General features: G+C 37.3%; 1 protein-coding gene and 1 pseudogene across 1 annotated transcript in view; one reads left to right on the top strand and one right to left on the bottom strand.

Annotated features, from left to right (window-relative positions):
• The window catches only part of LOC135220753 (histidine--tRNA ligase, cytoplasmic-like), a 66,024-nt pseudogene extending 56,231 nt beyond the window's left edge, over window positions 1-9,793 (top strand).
• The window catches only part of LOC135221242 (elongation factor 1-beta-like), a 127,540-nt gene that overhangs the window by 81,333 nt on the left and 23,991 nt on the right, over window positions 1-22,216 (bottom strand). The gene's annotated exons all lie outside the window — the stretch shown is intronic.

The raw sequence follows: 22,216 nt of genomic DNA, 5'->3' as shown, positions 1-22,216 counted from the left end.
TTTAAAAAGGTAAGCCTCCAGTCACCCCTTAAGTCTTTTTCCTTAAAGAACAGGTAGGTGTTCTAAAGGGATGATGCCTTACAAAAGGACAACAACATCAGCAAGATAATCTTTTTCACAAGGTCCAAAGACCCTTTTATAGGAAAAAGAAAAACAACAATGGAATGCCTGTCAAAGGCAGGGGCAGAGAAAGAGGCAGATACCAATAGGAATGGTAAGGTTGATGGTCGACTTCAATCACACCACAGGGAATTAAAGTCTTTCCTTTGAGGGCACAGCATTAATTTTAAAAAGGCAGGGGTGGAAACACTCTCACCCCTCCCCCTCCGGTAAAAGGGATCTTCCAAAAACCAGACCCCTCTCTGGAATGCTACGTGCAGAAAGGCCCTATTAATGGGAGCCGTAGAGAAACTTCAGATATTCTTCCCCAAGTACGTCTCTAAGTGTCCCCAAACAGGATTCCTCTAAACAAAGAGTGATCCTAGACCTATCAACATTGAACAAGTACATGGTTTGCCAAATTTTCAGAATAACTACCATTGCCTAGTGTATTCAATTGTTCTAAAAGAGATTTAGACAACTATAGATCTGAAAGATGCATACTGGCACACCCCTGTTGCCCATCTCTTCTGTCCCTTCTTAATGGTCCAGATAGGAAAAGATATGTACAGGTTCAAATCCATGCCCTGTGGACTAAACATTGCCAAAAGATTTGACGAAGTTAGTAACAGTAGTTCTTTAAGAAATCAGAAATACAGTGGACCTCCCGTATTCGCGTTCTCCATATTCAGGGACTCACATATTCACGGATTTCTCTCGGGAACGTTTCCTTGCATTATTCGCGGAAAATTCACGCATTTGCGGTATTTTTCTATAATAAATATCCACAAATTCCTGTTTTTTTTTATGAATTTCATCATAAAATGCACTTTTTGTGATGAAACTAATAAAAAACCAAGTATGAAAATTTTTGTAGTGGGTTTTTCTTGAGTTTTAACTAACTTAATAGGCTGTTTTTAGCGTTTTTATAGGGGTTCCAAACATTCACGGGTTCTAACTATTCACGGGGGGGTCTGATACGATTCGCGGGGGACCACTGTACAACTAATAACCCACCTAGACTAGACAACTGATCGATCTGGAGGCCCACAAAAAGTGTTTGAAAAACCTAATACTACTACAGTCAAAAGGTTTTGTGATAAATTGGCAAAATCCCACCTCACACCCAGTAGATGCCTCCAGTAGCTGGGACTGTGCTGGGATATTTTTCACGGCTCGTTGTCTCTCCCCAATATATTCAAAACAGAATAAGGCATATCCTCAAAACCTGCCTTGCACAGCTCAGAGTTTCCAAATGGCAATTAGAACATTTGACAGGCTTGTTGCAATTTGCACCAATAATAGATCCAATACTCAGATTACAAGAAATGAATGCTAACAAATTGCATGCAACAAACAAGATGCGAGACTGACCCTATCAAATGATTAAAAAAGTTGGGGGATACTTCGGCCTTTATCCTGGAAGGAATCTCTGGCGATACAGGCCTCCCCGACTTCTCAGTCAGTATGAATAACAATGCACACAGATGCCTTATTGACAGGTTGGGGGGATCTTCAGGTGGGAGGGAGGTGTTCAGCTACTCTGAGGAATTGTATCAAGTTCCGGGAGCTGATGTATTGTCTTTTTGTTTCTCAAAAAAACTCAGACCTCTAGAAGAGAGAGATTTGGTTGGTTTGAGACAACATAACTGCAATGCCCTACATTAAGAGGTTGGGATGATACTTGCCTCCTCTCAGTACTCTTGTAATGCTGGCCATCCTTTGATGGGGCAAGCAAGGAAGTGGTATACTTGTCTGCAATTCACCTTATGGGGCCTATCAATGTAATAGTAGACTCCCTACCAAGGAAAACAACAGCCGCAACAGAGTGGTGTTAGACAACCACTCCTTTTTGGAAAATAGCCAACATGCTTTCACAAATGGAAGTGGACCTGTTTGCCACATATGGAAATCACAAACTGCCAGGTAAGCAACAGCAAGAGGTGCCTGCCTACAAGACTGGAACAAATGGAGGACGATATACCCGTTTCCTCCTTTGTTCCAGATTTCAAAAGTGTGGAGCAACCTCCTAACCTACTAAGGAACAGCTTACTTAATAGCCCCAAATTGGCCAAACAGGCATTGGTTCCTATTTCTTTAACAATGGGTGAAAAGGTAAATTCCAAAACTGTCCACTGTTTTATCCCAGTCAGTAGGAGGGAAATTCGTTTAGGGATCCTCCTTTCTGAGCCAAGACCTTCGATTAAATATAGCCCATACCGTGAAAATTACTCCCTCAACATTGTTAGATAGGTACCTAGTGCAAAAATTACAAACTTCATATATCTGGCAATACCAGTATGTATTGAAGATACAGTTACATTATATCCATACTGAGAGCCCAGTCAAAAACTATTTCCACAAAATTATTTCCACAAAAATTATTTCCACAAAAACTTTGTGGAAATAATTTTAAAATTTCTTATCCCATTTTGAAGACAAATACCTTGCAGTTACAACAATTATGGAATACAAGGCAACATTAAAGGAACCTTTGTTATATGATTTCGTGATTTGACTATAGTATATAAGTTGTCACTTCCCCTCTACAGTCCTTTGCACTGCAAAGATCCGCTATACCGCTATAGAAGGGTTCCTATTGCTTGGTCCCTGAACAAGATGCTTAGATTTTGATCAGCCCCACAATTCATTGGACACGATACAACCACAACTCACAAGCTACAATATGCGATCTTCTTGATTGCATTAGTATCAGGAACTTATATTAGCAAACTGGGCTCTCTTAGATGGGGACAATACATAACTCAAATGGCTGACAAACGATTATTATTGTCCTCTGGCCTGTCAGTCCTGGCCAAGAATGGGATTCCTTTAAAAAGGAAATCTCCTGTTCTAAGTAAACTAGAATTAGTAGACAAAACATTGTGCCCAGTTCAAGCACTTAAAGGTTTACCTAGAGGTCATGACAGACATCCCAAAAGCTTTGTTTTTTCCTACACTCGAGCAACACTTGCTACTAGCTCGAACAAATTCGACTACACTGTGTATCAGTATGTGGCATGGATAGTCTTGAACCATATGCGCTAAAGTGGCAAACCACAGGTTTTCCTAACAAGTGGATACGCTAACTACCGCTGGGAAGATTTGACAACACTGCAATCATATCCAGCATGCTTAGGTTAGTCACCACAGAACTTCACCCTAAAAGATGTAAGTTCGCACTTAGTTTCTTGTTTTTTGCTACCAAACCAAATGGTATTTGGAATAATGAATGGGGCCTTGAAACAAATGGTCTGACCCTGGACCAAAAATTTTTTTGGGTCGTCAGGATTAAAATTCAAGAGCTTTTTGTCACTTGTCAATTTCTTTGTAAAGCTCCCTGAAGACAAGACAGTGACTACATTATCATAAAAAAGGTTTTGACGGAGGAAAAACCTATTTTTTGGTAGTTGCTGTTGACTCCTCAAAACCCTCTTCCCACTTCCCTGACGAAAAGACATGGGGTTTGGTAAGGGATCATCCTGCATTAACGAACCAAAAGGAATGGTGGCATGGTTGGATTTTGGTCGAATGTAAACAATATGACAGTGTGTATGTGCATAACCACTTCTTTTTCTTGCGGTTTTGACTTAATTAAATGGGGTATTAGTGTTTGCTGAGGATAATAGAAAGTGTCCTCTTAGAGTCCATTGATAATGTTTATCATTACGACACAATACCTGGCCACAAGACCAGTTAAAAGAATTCTTTGACATTAGTCTGGTAACCATGGCGCTATGGGTAGATCATGGAAAGGATAATCCTTTAGGAGTCAACAGTGACTACCAAAAATAGGTTTTTCCTTTGTCAAAACCTGTTTTTATTTGCTTTCCTAGGAAGTTCTGACTGGCAAATATGGAGAAGATTCCAAACTCATATATGATTTGGAAGATCAAGGTGGAGAGATTTTATCAATGCGTTACGACTTGACAGTTCCATTTGCTCGTTATGTGGCCATGAATAAGATTACAAATATTAAACGATATCATATTGCAAGAGTATACCGAAGAGATAATCCAGCAATGACGAGAGGTACGTAGTTAATAGAATTTTTTTTAATCTTTCTTATAGGCTATTTGTAGTAAGTTATATTTTGCTTTTCTCTTGCATATTTTTTATATTGTGTATTAATTTATTTTGCGCTAATTATCAGCTGCTGACGTACTTAGAAGGATAAAATCAATTGAAGCCTGCTTTTGATTTTTTTTTTTTTCTAATTTTACACTTTTGTGAAGTATGTAATTTTTGTATCCAACAGGACGTTATCGAGAGTTTTACCAGTGTGATTTTGATATAGCTGGCCAGTATGATGCTATGATTCCAGATGCTGAATGTGTGCAGCTTGTTCACCAAGTTTTATCAAAGCTAGATCTTGGTGACTTTACCATTAAGGTACGTTTAGCACTTTGGATTACATATTTAAAAGTTTTTTTTCTTTGTGCAAGTGCCGTTTAGATTAATTACTATACAGTACTTGAAATAGATTATTTGAATGAGTATTTACACACAAATTATGATATTCAAATGGAAAGTAGAACTGGTATTTTTTGTTAGCAATGGTAATTATAAGACATGGTGTTATTTTTTATGACATGGTGTTATTTTTATCATTATAAATTTGAATATTTTATAGATTTGACACAGTACACCAGGCATATAAAAATTGTATATAGTATTTAAAGAAGATGAATATGAATTCCTAAACCTTCATTTTTATTTAAACATATCTGTGAATTCCTAAACCTCCATTTTTATTTACACTTATGTGTTGTTGGGGTTGGATGAGTTGGGCGTAGACTTTCTTTGTTATGTAAGGAATGCTCACATTTGTTAAATCTGTTCACAAAAATATAAAGGTTCATCAAGATGTGTACGTATCTAGAGAACCGAATGGGAGAAAAGTGTTGTTATTTAGGCTGTCTCTATTCCGGGGTGTGGCATCTATTGCCAAAGTTACTGGATCCAACTACGAGAACAGTGCTATATTAGATTCAGCAAAGGTGTCCCTCAGATCTGCCAAAGGGGTTTTAATATACAATAGTACCTCAGACTTCGAACTTAATCTGTTCCAGAAGGCTGTTTGAAGTACGATTTGTTCGAAATATGAAACAAATATCCCATAAGAAATAAAGGAAATCAGGATAATTTGTTCCAGCCAACCCATAAAGTCTCCCTATCCAAATTATTTCTATTATTAATTTGTTCAAAAGTTAAATTAAGAGTGTAAAGTAATGAAATAGTACATTATATGAAGTAACATTTTTTAAATATTATTTTTTCTGTGTACGGTTTACGAACTGTTTGGTGAAAATGGCACCCAACTGGTTGGTGGTTGGAGGAAAGAGAGAGGGAACCCTTTGAGGAAATTAAATTTGTTGCAGTATGCAAAGGTTGATAACAAAATCAATTTATTTGCGCATTAGGTACAAGGATAATCAAATGCATCGATAGTGTGCATATCCGATTGTGTCTCAGAGAGAGAGAGAGAGAGAGGAGAGAGAGAGAGAGAGAGAGAGAGAGAGACGAGAGAGAGAGAGAGAGAGAAGATGAGGAGTAATCAGGGTTTGTTTACACTTGGGATCTTAATTGCATTAAAGAGATTAATTATGCCTCAATACATCAACTTATTGTTGGCAAATGGCAGACTTTTAAAACAAACATGAGGATTTTGCAAATAAGCAATAAGTCAAGAATGCAAGAAAAGGGAAGAGAGCTGAAATAACTTTTCACAAGGAAGCCGCTTAAGCAAACAATCGAAGGCATGCAGAAGCTGAAAGTGGCGCCAGTTTCTATATTACAGAGCTTAGTTACTTTTGCAATAGTGAAAAATCCTAAAAAGCAATTGTCACTAGGTAGGTATTTTACCATAACAAAAATAAATGCGATTTGGGCAGATCGATTGTGAGTGAAATGGGCGAATAATCATCCCAGCCCAACTGATAAGTCAGTGGGAAGCAAGTTTTTTTTTTTTTTTTCTTTCTTTCTTTTACTGTATTGCATTTGATTGTTTCCATGTTTTATCATTATTCCTCAGAAATATAAACGCCCCCTCCCTCTACCTCAAGTGAGAAAAGCCTTGTTCTTTCATTTACTGTTTTGTTAATATTGTTCAACTAGACCGTCTCACTTGGCGCACCGAACAATGGCTCAGTTAAGACTTTTTTTTTCCTCTTTTTTTTCTTTTTTCTTTTTTTCTTTTTCTGTACTGCATTTATTGTTTTCATATTTTATCATTACATTAAATTTATTGGGAAATTCCCTTTTTTTATGTGAATTGTTATTGCTTTTACATACATGCAATAATATTTTAACTGTCTCTTCTCCTTTCCTCAACATATCAGCACTCCCTCATTCAGTCTCAAGTCAGCTGTGCGTGACATCACTGCGGTTACATACGATTTTAGACATCTTTTATGCTAAATGTAATATTGAAAGTTTAATTTTATATTAAATGCTTTATACTTTTTTTTTATTTTGTCGATATAATTTAAAGTTACCAGTGCAAACATGAGGATTTTTTTTTCCTCTCTTTTTTCACTGCGGTTACATACGATTTTATACATCTTTTATGCTAAATGTCATATTGAAAGTTAAATTTTATATTAAATGCTTTATACTTTTTTTTATTTTGTCGAATATAATTTAAAGTTACCAGTGCAAACATGAGGATTTTTTTTTTCCTCTTTTTTTCTTTTTTTTCTTTTTTTTTCTTTTTCTGTAGCTGACATTTGTTTAATTGTTTTCATATTTTATCATTACATTAAATTTATTGGGAAATTCCCTTTTTTATGTGAATTGTTATTGCTTTTACATACATGCAATAATATTTTAACTGTCTCTTCTCCTTTCCTCAACATATCAACACTCCCTCATTCAGTCTCAAGTCAGCTGTGCGTGATGTCACTGCGGTTACATACGATTTTATACATCTTTTATGCTAAATGTCATATTGAAAGTTAAATTTTATATTAAATGCTTTATACTTTTTTTTATTTTGTCGAATATAATTTAAAGTTACCAGTGCAAACAAACTAAATTGTTAATCTTGGAGCTTTGTAATAATATGCCTTGAATTGCTTCCTGCCTTGTTGTTTGAAGAAAAATATTCTGTTCTGCTAATGAAATTTAATCAGCTAGGTGTTTCAGTGATGGTAAATTTATTATTGAACAAAACTGCTTTATTTTTATATTTAAAAACATGATTGAAACATTCAGTGTTTTTAATAGGGTATTAGAATCTATTCTTTTATGTATTTAACGGAATTGTAACAACTTTCAGGTCAATCATCGGAAAATTCTTGATGGCGTTTTTGGTGCATGCGGTGTACCAGCAGAAAAATTCCGCCCGATTTGTTCAGCTGTTGACAAGCTTGATAAATCACCATGGGAGGATGTCAGGAAAGAAATGGTCATAGAGAAAGGATTGGATGAAAATGTTGCTGATCTGATTGGTGAATATGTCCAACAGTCAGGTGGAGAAGAGCTTATAGAGAAATTGAAAAATGATGACAGATTGAAAGACTCTCCTGTATCCCAGGTAAAACTAAAAATGAAACAGATTGAGCTGAAGAAGATGTTTATGTTGTTGAAAGGACATAAAGTACTTCTAGTAGTTGGTTTTCTTGTTCAATTCTGTATTACTTTAAAGTTTATATTTCCTTTATTTGAACAAACTTTTGCAAAAACATTTGAGTGTTACTGTTGACTGTTATGCTTAGCTGGCCACCAAATTAATTAGATCTTGCTTTAAGATTCGTATTTGTTAGATTTCATTTGGTTCCATTGTGCTGGCAGTAAAAATGAGAAAAAACTACCTGAAAATTTTGGAGAAATACCCAAGGGTAAGTAACAGATCTTTTTCCAAAAAATGGCATAGAAAGATCAGAGGGCACCTGCCAGGCAGAAGTTGAACACTAATAGTAAAATATAGATTATAAGTTAGAATAGTAAAGACATAGAAGGAACCAAAGAAAGCATATGGACTCAGGGCTCCATAGCAGATTCAGTTGATTTTTGTATAGTACTATATACTTGTTTCCATTCACCATACGTGGTTAATCTCTTTAATTGAATCTGGAGAGCGCTTATAAAAACACAATTTGTAAAACTTAGTGATTTTCCTTTTCGTTTTTCCACCAAATGTACAAAAGGAAGAGTCCTGTAACTGATATGGAAAGATGTTGGTAAGTTCTGTGATATCTGGAGTTTAGGTATTCCATCCAACTATATAAACCTTTGTTTCATCAGAAGGAACCCAGGAAAGCATATGTAAAGGGCTTCATAGGAGATTCAGTTGCTTTTTGTTGTATAGTACTTGTTTCCATTTACCACATGTGGTTAATCTCTTTAATTGAATCTGGAGAGCACTTCTTAAAACAATTTGCAAAACTTCAAGATTTTCCTATTTTTGTTTTTCCACCAATTTACAAAAAAAGAATAAGTTATGTAACTGATAGGGAAAGATGTTGGTAATTTATGTGAGATCTGGAATTTAGTTATTCTATCCAATTATATAAACCTTTTTTTTTTATTTCATCAGAACTTAATAACTGATTTTTTATGTTCCCATCAGGAACACTCAGAAAGTTGAGATACTGGAGTGGAGCTAGACAAAGAATGCAAATATCAGAAAAATAGTGTGTAAATCAAGAATGCTAATATGTAATAAAAATGATTTTGACATTTGCATAGATTATGAATCAAATATAAGAAAATAATTCAGATGTTAGCATGGGTGAAGAATGTAAACGAAAGAATAATCATTCAGATATTTGCATATACAAAGAGTGTAAATATGAGAAAAGTAACTGAGATTGCACAAATGAACAGTGAAAGTAAATTAAGAAATTCAGATATTTGTATAGATAAGGAGTAAAGATCTGAGCCTGAAGAATGATAGAAGTCCCAGGTATTTTGCAGTTTTACCTAAAAAAAATTAGCATAGTTCCTTATATGTCCAATATCATAATATCAAGGTAAATTTAAGGACTTAATTATTTTGCTAAATGAAGCTGGTAAGGAAGTTTTTAAAAATTCTTGTTGTTAAACAGTTCTTGGCACTTATGGAACTGTTCAGTGTTAGTAGTAAGATTATCATATTGAAATTAAGTAAATCTCAAATCAGTTGTCATGAACTTGGGATGATGATTAATAGTTGTTATTTGTCAGTAACTTAAACCAAAACAACGCTTATGATTTACAGTTCCCTAGACTAAACAAATATTACAGTATCTACCATGTACCTTGTGCAGCACTCTGTGACTGCTATTGGTTATGAAGATGCCTTTACTGACTGATGTAATTCAAGGAACGCTGTTCTTGCAGGCTGGGTTAGCAGATTTGAAGCTCCTTTTTGACTACTGTAAGGATTTAGGTGTTGACACATACTTGGTGTTTGACATGGGTCTTGCTAGAGGACTTGATTACTACACTGGCGTAATATATGAAGCAGTCTTGTCTGCGGGTCAAACCAGCAATGAAGAGGGGACTGTAGGAAGTGTTGCAGGTGGTGGACGATATGATGGCCTGGTGGGGATGTTTGACCCCAAGAAAAAAACTGTTCCCTGTGTTGGGGTTTAGTTTTGGGATAGAGAGATTGTTTGCCATTCAGGAACGTAAGCAACGAGATGAATCTGGAAAGGTATGTATAGCATTAAAAATGTTAATGAATTTAGTATGAATTTTGTTGTGCCTTGCATGTTACACTGTAGGGAGTAAGAAATATTCTTTGCAGTGTTCATATGAATCCTAGTTGCATTGCTTTCTGGCTTGTATCATTTGCTGGCTTTCCAACCCCCCATTTAAGAAGGGATCTATCAGGAAATTGCAGTGGGGGTCTAAGAAAATTAATGCAGGGCACATTTGTCTTGATAAAATTATTTATAATACTGTGCGTTTGTAATTTTGAGATTTAATTCCGAATCTTTAGTGGGCTAATTGCAATACACCCCCTGAACACCTGAACTAGCCCTGGTCACTTACCAGCCCGAACCATCATTTATTAAAAATTTACCAAATCTTTGGTTAAAATAAACGATCAGTGTTGCCAATCCCCTGGCAAACACCCTCGTTACCTAGTTACCAGCCCACCGCTAGTAGCCCTGCCTCACGGGCCGGTCACACCTGCCCTCTCACGTCAATCACTTATCGTTCGCGGTGGAGTACAGATGTATCCACAGCGAACTCCTTTTTGGTCTTGCCCGGCCTTCATTTGCACCTTTGATTTGATTGAATTTGGTGACGAATTACGCATCCCTTTGGATTACGGTTGGATTGCTCTTAATACCTTGTCATTAGACATTGATTCTGCAAAGGAAGAAACAAACACAGGCTACGACAACGACTACTGCATCCTCGGCCACGACATCACAGAAACGACGAGCGGGAGTTCAACAACGTATCGTCTTTGCCAACAATGCAAGAAAAGGATGAGTACCCTATGACACGATAGTCATTCCTTATGCGTAAATTGTAGGCCTGTTCAATATATTGTAAAGACCAGATGTTTGGAATGTCAGGAGTGGTCTTTGGAACAGAGGTTAGGGTATCTCAAACATAGGAAAGGTCTCGTATTAAGAAGTAACTGTAGGCAGGAAGAGACTAACGTAGATCAAGATAAAGACTTAGAGACAGTGCTCTTTAAGAGACTTGAGAGTACGCTGACATCGAGTATGACATCTCTGTTACCGATTTTATGTCAAGATTATGTGAGGATAGATCGAGCAATAGGGATACTGAAATTACTAATCGTTCTGTTCCAGCTCCCCTGCCTGTTCCAGAATCAGCCCTAACCGGTGCTGGGGGTTATGGGGATCCGCAAGCCCACGGGCAGGATCCGCCGTCCCCCCTGGCGCGGAGCAGGCAGTGTTGGCAGCAGATTCCCCTTCCCTCGATGACATCTCTGTTACCGATTTTAGGTCAAGATTATGTGAGGATAGATCGAGCAATAGGGATACTGAAATTACTAATCGTTCTTTTCCAGCTCCCCTGCCTGTTCCAGAATCAGCCCTAACCGGTGCTGGGGGTTATGGGGATCCGCAAGCCCACGGGCAGGATCCGCCGTCCCCCCTGGCGCGGAGCAGGCAGTGTTGGCAGCAGATTCCCCTTCCCTCGATGTGTAAGTTCTCAGGATGATAAAAACTTAGGTCAGATATAGCCGAGTAGGGATAATAGGCTACATAGTGTTTAGTTTAGGAAGAGAAGTGCAGGCTTCTTCGGGTCGTTTTGTATAAAAGTAGTAGTTTTTAGAGGCACAGTGTCCTTAGAGCATCTTAGGCTTTTTCCTGCTTCGAGTTCCGTGCATCAGAAGCTTTTAGGCCAGGGTTGGTCTTTCAGATATGCTCCTTCGTCTTTAAGGTTACTTTCCATCTACGTATACGATACGATAATTGTTAATATCAACTAATTCTCCGTTCAATGCATATTGACTTACGATATTCAGTATGAAGAGAAATCGAATAAAATTAACTACGGTTAGCCTAGTGTTCACGATGATATATCGTATGCATATTCAGTAGCCTAGCCTAACCTAAAGTATTCGCTGTACAAACCTATCGGTAGTTATTTTTATTTTGGCTAACGCTGTAGGCTTAAGGCATTCTTGACTTCGGGTAATTCAATACAGGTGTAATTGAAACGAACGAGAATCCGATCTGAGGATAATTAATATGAATGTAATCGAACAGAATGAAGATCGGATTCTGTCCGACTAAAGCATTATAATTGTATTATGTGTATCATCATATTGGCGTAGTATAAACACTAAACTCGGCAGTCATTCACGCTGGAATCAGCGGATGACGAATACGGGTTTGCGTCGCCGTATCCATCTCATTCTCCTGATTGACTAAAATGACCAACGTAACAACACTCTCACTTATGCCAAGTTTGTACAAACGTCTTAAAGGAGACGTGTCTTCAACTATGTTGAAATTTAATATAGTCAATGAGGTATCTATCTTGGGGCATACAATCAGATGGTCAGATATAAGGAATTTGTATGTATGACGTCTTCATACGTTTAACAGACCTATTGCCGTCAGTATTTACATTGAGCTTATGTCAATTACAGTTACAAATTATTACCAGTCGTATTATCAAATTACAATGACAACTGAAATTTAATAATATTAGGCCTAATAAAGTTAATTTAAGTACCTTTAAATATTATTTTATTACTTTTCAATTAAATTATAATTACACTAGCTTGTCGTCAAACAGCACTATTGTAAGGAGGTGTGGTTTAGACAGACAAGGATGCCGGCTAGTCTTTTTTTTTTTTTTTTTTTTTTTTTTCTCCTTGGCTTCAGATTCAACCATATCACTTGGTCTCGGCTAATGTTTTTGTCCTTAGTTAGCATATTAATGAATATCTGGATACTTAACTTATGTAACGAAGTCATACTGTTCGTCTTACGATGTAATTTAAGACCAAAATTTGACTGATACGTCTCATCGGAAGCTAGTTTTTCCCTCGGGTTAGATGGCGTTAAATTTAGGATTCCGTTCGTTTTTCACTCGTTTTCATAGGTATACGAACCTTACACTTTATATACGTTATTAATCCTTTGTCTGTGTGAAAACAACAGTAATGAGCTCTTTCATGCTAATTAGTTTTTCTTTTACCAACGGCTGCCGTTGGAATTCATAACCATAAGCTCGGGTGGGACTTCTGTCCAGGTTGCTGATGAACGTAATTTTTGCCTTATTAGCTTCAGCTGCATTTATAACATGAATACAGTAATTACCGTCCCACGCGGATGAATACAATAACGGATGTTGCTATCGGATTCGATTACTGTCACACGCTGATCAATACAATAAAGTGATGTTGTTATAGGAGTCGATCGCATTAGCAACAAGTTCTCGTTCGGTTGTTCATAGCTGTACGGAGTTATACGAGTATTATCGTTAAGATAATACCCTTTTAACTTGCTGCAATTTGCGGAGGTGGAGATATTAGACGATCGTAATCTCTCTCTCTCTCTCTCTCCTCGTCTCTCTCTCTCTCTCTCTCTCTCTCTCTCTCCCCTGATTTTATCTCTCTCTCTCTCTTTTTCCCTGATTTTATATTCTCTCTCTCTCTTTTCCCTGATTTTATATTCTCTCTTTATCCTAGACGATTCTCTCTCTCTCTCTCTCTCTCTCTCTCTCTCTCTCTCTCTCTCTCTCTCTCTCTCTCTCTCCTCTCCCTCTCTCCTCTTCTTTTCCCCTGATTTTATCTTCTCTCTCTCTTTCTTTCCCTGATTTTCTTATTCTTCTCTCTTTCTTTCCTAACTCTTATCCTCTTCTCTCTCTCTCTCTCTCTTCTCCTTCTCCCCTTCCTCTCTCCTCTCTCTCTCTTCTCTCACTTTTCTGATTTCATATTCTCTCCATATTCTCTCATCCTATTTTCCACGCTCTCCTAACACTGGACTCATTGTGCAACAGAGGTTTTTCTTCCTTTCACACCTTTCAAACTTTCTCAATTTCCCTTCAGCGCTGACTGACCTCATAGGTCCCAATACTCGGCCTTTGGCCTAAATTCTATTTTAAACCCAACAATCTTGCTGTCTGAGTTAGTATTAGAGTAGGGAGCGAATATTCGGAATATGTATAAGGTATTCATGATATGATATATCACAAGAGGATTTTAAGTATTAGGAAAGATAGGAAAGAACATGTCTGGGTCTATCTGAGGGTATTCTTCCAAGTGCCAACCAGGCAGAGTACAGACAGGCAGGTACAACACTACAAGAGAGGACATCACTACGATCGACGACACCGTTGTCTCCTCCGTACATGAGAGGCCTAAGGCCACATGGGAGGTCTTCAGTTTCCCTCCATACATGAGAGGCCGAGAGCCACATGGGAGGTCTTCAGATTCCCTCCTACATGAGAGGCGAGCCCCACATGGGAGGTCTTCAGATTCCCTCCATACATGAGAGGCCGAGAGCCACATGGGAGGTCTTCAGTTTTTCCTCTACTCAGGTGAGGCACATAGCCAGCTGAGAGGAAACAGGTTTGTATCCCTTCCGCACTCAATGAGTTTTGACCTTAGGGTAGAGGTGCAGGGAGTTTTTCCCTCCACATATGGCAGGCCTAGAAGGCCACACATGGGAGATTAGCTTGGACGAGTGACAAATGAACTTGAGACTGACTCGCGTACTCAATTATATTGACTGACAACTAGTACAGTGGAGGGCCGGGCAGATTTGATTCCCCACCTCCAAATTAATGTTGTTAATCGGGCTAGTTCAGGTGTTCAGGGGGTGTATTGCAATATGAAGTTTTTATTGTAAAACTAATATTGTAATACCTACCTGAACACCTGAATGATTCCCACCCTCCTCCCCTCTCATACAGAGTTATTGAGTTATGATTGACGTGAGAGGGCAGGTGTGACCGGCCCGTGAGGCAGGGCTACTAGCGGTGGGCTGGTAACTAGGTAACGAGGGTGTTTGCCAGGAGATTGGCAACACTGATCGTTTATTTTAACCAAAGATTTGGTAAATTTTTAATAAATGATGGTTCGGGCTGGTAAGTGACCAGGGCTAGTTCAGGTGTTCAGGTAGGTATTACAATATTAGTTTTACAATAAAAACTTCATTTTTAAGTTTTTGGTTTTAAGATTTAAATTTTTTTCTTTTAATTGTAAGAAGTACAATTGTATATGGATCCATGCCTCTGGTCTATGTAAGAATTCTAGTAGGAACTTTATTAAGATTTCAGGACATCGACGTATATTTAGATAGTCACAGCAGTTGTTCATTTAATTTATCAAATGACTTGGTTTTCATTTAATTTATCAAATGATTTGGTTTTCATTTAATTTATCAAATGATTTGGTTTGCCTGTATTTCTAAAGTGAGGGCATTTTTAAAATATATGACTACTCTAAAAGTGTTTAAAAATTGTTTGCTGCTGGTAAAGATACTGTTGAAGTAAAGCTTATTGGTGCAAAGTGGCAGTACTACAGTAGTATGTTGTCACCTTAACCTTGCATATTTGTGAATAATACCATTAATATGATAGTACTACTATACTGTATTCCACTTGAATTACTTATGCATCTGTGGTTATGTAGTTCTTACTTGCCAATCTTGGCCAGGCAACAAAAGATGACTGACAGTAAATAAACAAAACAAATTGAGGGAAATGGAAAGATGAAGAATACTAATCTTGGGTATTTTTTTATATAGTCAAGTTACTGCAAGGCTTAATTATATTGGGTTAGTAGTGGTTAATTACATTTACTCAACAATTAATAACAAGAGGGTACAAATTAACCACCACCAAGGACACAGGAAAAATAAAGGATCAAAACGACACACATATTTTTGTTTGAACTGTCAGGTTGGGCAGAGAACTGTTGAAATAGGCAGATATAAGCATTTTAGGGGTGTACATATATCTTTAGAGTAACAGTTATAGGAAGGTAACGTAAGATGACCATAGGTGTTTTGGGATGATGGTTTGGGGTGTAGTATGATAATTTATAGTATATTTTTGTTTCACCCCTTAAATTATGCAGTGAACTGTTAAAATAGTGAGTTATAAGTTTTAGTTTAAAGGGTACAGGGTATTTGGCAGTTATAAGCAGCTATTAGTAGTACAAATAATATGTTCTCTCTCGAGAAAAAGATATTTTGTATCCTGAGAGAGCAAAAAGAATAATACTTATCTGTAAGAATAAAGGGAAGGGAGTGATCATACAACTCGTGCCCCTCCCCATGCAAAATGACTGGAAAGAGGTGAGACTGAAATCATGGCTGGTCCTGCAAGCAGGCAGGATCAGTGCAATCAGAGATTTTCCACCATTGAAATTCGTTTTGAGGAATTGTGGGTCCACTTCTATGCTAGAAAGCCAAATTCTAGCATATAAACCTTGTCACCAACAAGAACCTCTAACATCCCGAATCACACAAATTCTGAAAGACTAAAATATTGCTACGTTCCTAGAAAATGTATAACAAGATAAAATTAAAGAGAAAAGAAACATTAATGTCTTGAAACAAATGTTTTCAAAATATCTTCAAAATAACAAAAACAAAATGCTAAAGAACAAAATGTAGCTGGTCTTCTCTCCCTGAATGGGCAATATTTCCTTGTCAGAGACAGACCAGCATTACACACAACAGCTGATATGAAGCAGAGGAAAAGGCAAGAAGCATATCTACTGCAATTTACATCCGTCCGCCCAGAGGAACATGAACCCTTGAATCAGGTAACCCAAACAGTCCCTTCATTATCCCCTGAGGCAATCTTGCAGAGTTTGCCTTCCCTCCATTATCCCTAATATGACTGTTTCTTGACAGGTTGATACCATTCTTGACAGGTTGATACCATTCAAATAGTGGTGGATCATAATTTTATCCATTTGTTTTCTGCAAGGGTGATATCCAGACATGTAGTCACTCCAGATAATACACTGAAAACTACCAACGTGAAAGAAGCTATCCAAGGAGTTGCACTAAAGATTATGATCAGAACCTAGACCAACTCCACCTTCACATGTGGTTATCTAGCTATGCCTCATAAAGAGAAGTTTCTCTGAGGATGCTCTAGAGATTACTGCCAGATCAGGTAGCTGAACAACAAGGCTCTTTCTTGTCAATTAGTATTACTAGTAAACTTGATAAAATACGGGTGCAGAAGTGAAAAATTTATATGTACTATTTGTTCAGCAATATTAAGATAAGGGCAATTTTTATACATACCTTCTACAGAACCTCTTTGTACACAATATTATCAGTTTGTCCACAACTAAATTTCAAGTTGGCAGAGTCAGTTACTCTGCTCATTGCCACATACAGTTGGCCATGCGTGAACATGGGTGACGGCAGAAACACGCTAACACGATCCAAAGAGTCTGGCCCATGCGACTTGTTTGCAGTGAATGAGAAGGCCAGGTTGAGGGAAACTGCATGCGCCGTAAGTGGAACGGAAACTGGTTGTCCGAAGGCATCAGAGGAATCCGGGGGATGAACAGACGTTTGCCGGTGTGAGGGCCCGTTGCTATCTCTGCTTCGATAACGTGGGAGTTTAGCTCCATAACGGTGTACCTCGTTCCGTTGCAATGTCCATTGGCAGGATCGAAATTCTGAAGCAACATTACCGGGCAGTACTTCTTCAACATTATTTTGTGCACTGGCAGTCCCAATGGATTAAGTTATTCAAAAAATCTTGCGGATATTGATGGTAATTTTCATCTTCTATTGTGTCTGAGCTGAAATATTCACGACTTTCTCCGGGGAAGTTGTTTATCATGTGGTCATTGACACTATTGACAACTTCATTGGTTGAAGCTATTACAGCTCGCGAACATAGCCATGACGGGTCCGCATAACTCTCACTCAATCCATCAAAGACAAATTTGCAAATATCAGAAACAGAAGAGGATTCTAGCACAAATTCAGAGCGAACTTCAATCGTATTTCTCGGAGGCTCAGTGTACGAACAGTTCCCTGATCCTATGTCTCCGAGATAGGATGCAAAGGTTGCATCGGATGAATTGCAAACTCTCATGTTGAGTGATAGTTTTCAGTTCTGTTACTGACTTCCAGATGTATGATGTCTTCAGGGTTGTGTTGACTATGTGTGCTCGATTTCCGCGTTTCACAACGGGAAGAATTTGCTTCCAATCACCAACAAACAGAACGCAGATTCCTCCAAACAACTCTTGATTCTTCCTAATGTTACGCAATGATCGATCCAAACATTCGAATAACAGTTTGTCACCTTGGCTGACTTCATCAATTATGATCAAGTCTGTCATCCTGAAGAGCTGTGCACTTGCATTTTGGTCAGGCACCTGGCAAGTGGATTCAGGAGTGATGTTGATGGGAATCTTGGAGCTAGAGTGAAGTGTTTCGACCATTATGGAGTAAGGTAGCTGCAATGCCAGAAAGAGCAGTGGCGAGTACGACTTTCTTTCCGAGCGAAGAAAATCCATTATGGCATTTGTCAGGTATGTCTTCCCAGTTCCACCGCTTGCACTCAGGGCAAAAATCTTGTGCTCAGAGTTTCCATTGAAAACCGCATTTACTACCGTATCATATACATGTCTTTGTTCAATGTTCAATGAAAATTCGTAAAGTAACTAAGTCTACGGGAATAACCAGCCTCGTTTCACGGCCAGAAACAGCTCCGTTTCAGGGAATCCCTTCTCACCCCCACCCCCTACAAAGGAGGGGGGTAACTTGGATGATATTATCTTTCTTCCATCTTACTTTCCACTCCCTCTTTGTTCAAAGTGCAGCTGCAAAGTTTCCCTCTTATTACAGCTTAAACCCCCTTTACTCTCAAATTTCCTTTCAACTCCAACCAAAGGTGTAGTTGTATATTTGTAGCTTTTACAGAATAAATTATGTGGAGATTACCCAGCTCATTTATTTAGTTTTTACTACTTGGAACTTTTTATCCTCATCTCACATTCTTTCCTTATGAAAACCCTAGCATTCATATGAAAGGAGTAAGTTTTAACCTAACATATTTGTGTCAGGCCTACCAAAAACTAGGAAAAGGAATAAGAGAGGTTATGTAATTTATGAACCATGATCATACTAATAGGGCTCCTGTCCAACTTAATGATCCCTTTTTAATCTCTAATCATAATCACTCAGGAAGCCACCTGCTTTGGCACCTAGGTTAGAATTAACTACATAGCCAGATTCTTTCCCTCCTAAGAGGGTGGCAATTTTTTCCTGTGGCGTGTGTGGAGCTGCTGGACTGCAGGATTAGGCATTGTTAAATTGATAAGTTTGTATTATAAAAAATAATTTTCACTAAAAAATATTGCATTATGTAGGCACATGAAATTTATGACATATTTATTGGTTTTATTAAATGCAAATCTCCTAACCGATTGGCATGTTATCAATCTTGCTACAGTAAAAATGCAGTTTTATGGATAAGTATAATTCTTAGAAAAGTCTTAAGGTTGTGTCATATCTTCAGTGTGATTTATACTATCCACATTCATAAGATGTAATGTGTCAAAGCTTTGAATTACATTTGGAGATAAACTAGAGTAATAAAATACATATGAATTTAGTTACACAAAATGAAATATGAATTTACCTTAGTTAGTGGGATTTTCTTGTTCTGATGGTAGCCTGTACAAGAAATATAGACTCATCTTTCTACAATCTGTAAGTTGGGATTCCACTCTCATATTTTATGGTTTAGCTTTATGAAATTTATCCAGTACTGATGTAATTTATAGTATAATGAACAAATTTTTCCTTATTTATATTTTTCTACATGGTAAAATATGAATAATGTTGAGCTTTTTTGTAGGTTAAGTGGATGATACAGAGGAATATGCAAATTAACAATTTATGCAAAAATTGTCCTGTGTGAACTGCATTTTTTTGCTTTGCTTAAATTAATAGTTATTTAAGGGGATCGGCCGGTTTCCGACTTTTTTAACGACAGGATGTTGATATATAGGGGGTTTGTTAAAGGATATTGTGTGGAACTTCTGGGAAAAAATTTTGTTCAGTGACCTTAGGTTTTGTGATGCCAGAGCATTTTCAAAATGCATCTCTTCCTTTGCTTTTTGGTTTTAAGGGATGAGATTTGAACCACGTATAAAACACATATGGACCTTCGATATAAAGCGGGGATTTTTATTTTTCAGTTATTTTCGAGATATGAATTTTTTTTATTTTTTGATGAAATTTTCCCGGAAAAATTACAGAAAAAAAATTGCCAAAAATCAGAAACTCAGAATATTAAAAATCCCTGGCTTTTTTTTTGATCTACCATGTTTCCCCATATTATATATGAAATTTCATGTAGATTGGTCCAATACTAAGGGAGGAGATACATTTTGAAGGTGAAAAACTTAAAAAAAAGTAAAAGACTGTGTTACCATTAATTTTATGGTTTTAGTTTTTATTTTTGAGTATTAATGCAAAATTATTATGAATAGGAATATTAATTAATTGATTATCTTTGTGCTCCAGCAAACTTAGTCTTGTGTGCTCTGTTCCAAATTTTTGAATGAAAACTTTCATTCGCGTTCTGTGTAAGACCGCGAACGCAGCGTTCAAGCAATTCTTTCTCACAGTGCTTCATACACAGCCTTTATTTTCCTTTCACTCTCAGCATCTAAATTGATAACTGTTGAAGATCTCTTGAACTCTTATTTTCTCTTTTTCTTTACCCATTGCTATGCTGCGCTGAAAATAGCACCAAGAATCTTCCCCTTTTGGACAAAGTCCATGACGTTGATTTTCTTTGGAACTAAATATATGGTTGAATGATGCCATTATATCCTTCTTCATATCAATCCATGATTTACCAATATTACGGTGGATTGCCCTGCCATAATAATTAGTCATTATGCTAATGTTTGTATCCGACAATTTATTCTTTCCACTTAGAGCACTAAATTTTCTTCTTTTTCCAGTTCTTGTTACTCTCTCTTCTTTTTCATCTTTTCTTAGTCTCTTCATTCTGTTAGTCATTCTTTTCTTTACATGGTTGATGCATTCTTTCGCCACTTTTAAATTTTCATACAGTCCATTTCCACCGTTCATTGCTGAAACACTATTATAAGCCCTGGAATCTCCGTCTCCAACAAAGGTGCCATAGCTGAATCCCAAATCTCGCGACCTTGAAAACATCCTTATGGCGCCTTCTGTTTCCATCCCTCCTGATGTACCTTCATAGTTTATATTACAATCTTCATCATGAAGGGTTCTCCACACATTGAAATCTTCTTCTGTTATTTTCATTTCTTTTAGTTCAGTCATTTTAGCGGCACATGCTTTGCAAACTTTGTTCATCACTTCAAAGTCTATCACATATCCTGTGCACACTTCTATTATGACTCCCATACCTACATTAGAAACATGGCCTCTTTTCATCCATGTCCATTGTAGGATACGTCAATATTGAGTATTCCGTTTTCATCAGGCACAATTCCCATATATTTCTGTAGTATGTTCTTATATTTTCAAAGATTTTCTCTTGTTTCATCTGAAAATATGTATCCATTTTATCATGAAGATATCTAAGATGGCGTGAATACTTAGCTATTTCCCATTGGTTTTATACCAAAGCGTTCCATGTAATCTCTTCAGTCCCGCGAATCCGTAATCTTCCAACAAAGAATGATAGACTACTGCCACATTGGTTTTGTAAATTGGAGCCTTCCTTCCTTCTGTAGAAATCGGTGGGCATTTTGCGGGTTCTGAAATAATTTTCCCTCTGCATTTAGGACATATCTTTTTTACTAGTGTGTCAAATCCATCCCTTGCCAAATGGATCCTTGAAATTACTTTGCATCCACAAGTTGGTATCGTGATTCAAGTAATTTTTCAAGTCGTTGCTTCACTTAATATCATTTTATTTTCACTATCGTTGATAATATCAGCCTCCGATCTACTGCTTTCTTCTAAAATATCTTTGCCCTTTAGCAGTGATGAATGAATAAAGAGATGATTAGGGGTGGATGTGGTTGGCCTCTGGTCAGCAGAGATCATAGAGTGGGCCATTTGCTGTGCGGCCTCTCTCTCTCTCTCTCGTTGTCGCTTCATTCCCCTGTATGGCACTAGTTTCTTGAATTCTATGTTCTACTTCTTCGATGGGCATATCCAATTGGCTTTTCCGCATTCTAGAGGCATGAAGTGAAGTCTTGGACCTTTTAGGCATGGTGAAAAACTAAAAACACCGCAGAAAAACAGAGAGTTCAGTCAAGGATAGAGAGCGTGAAAAAATGCGACCTTATAACGTGCAAGTTTTATAGGCAACTGTTGGCCAGTGGGCACGCGCTGAGCTCATGACTCATTATGCGTGCTTTGTCTTGTCTAGGAATAACTAAGAAGGTACCAATTAGGCTATTATTGACATTATATATTTCATTTCAAGGAAGTTTTTCGTAAAATATATCACAAAAACTATACCAGACTAAAATCATTTTTGTACTACTGGTGTTTTGTGGGTATAAAGTTATTGTTACATTTCAGGCCATAACTAGAAAAGTAAGGCGAATTTTAGCATAATACTTTGTGGACACATTCTTGAATGCTCTACGAAGCCATAGAATTTTTTTCAGCAAATCGAATATGTTTCATATTTTTTGGGTTTTTAGGCAGCCGATCCCTTAACTTAATTGTTACTTAATTGC

Source organism: Macrobrachium nipponense, chromosome 2 (assembly GCF_015104395.2).
Source record: "Macrobrachium nipponense isolate FS-2020 chromosome 2, ASM1510439v2, whole genome shotgun sequence".
NCBI classification, from domain to species: Eukaryota; Metazoa; Arthropoda; class Malacostraca; order Decapoda; family Palaemonidae; genus Macrobrachium; species Macrobrachium nipponense.
Note: the sequence above shows the minus strand (reverse complement) of the source record. Positions and strands in the feature narration are given on the sequence as shown.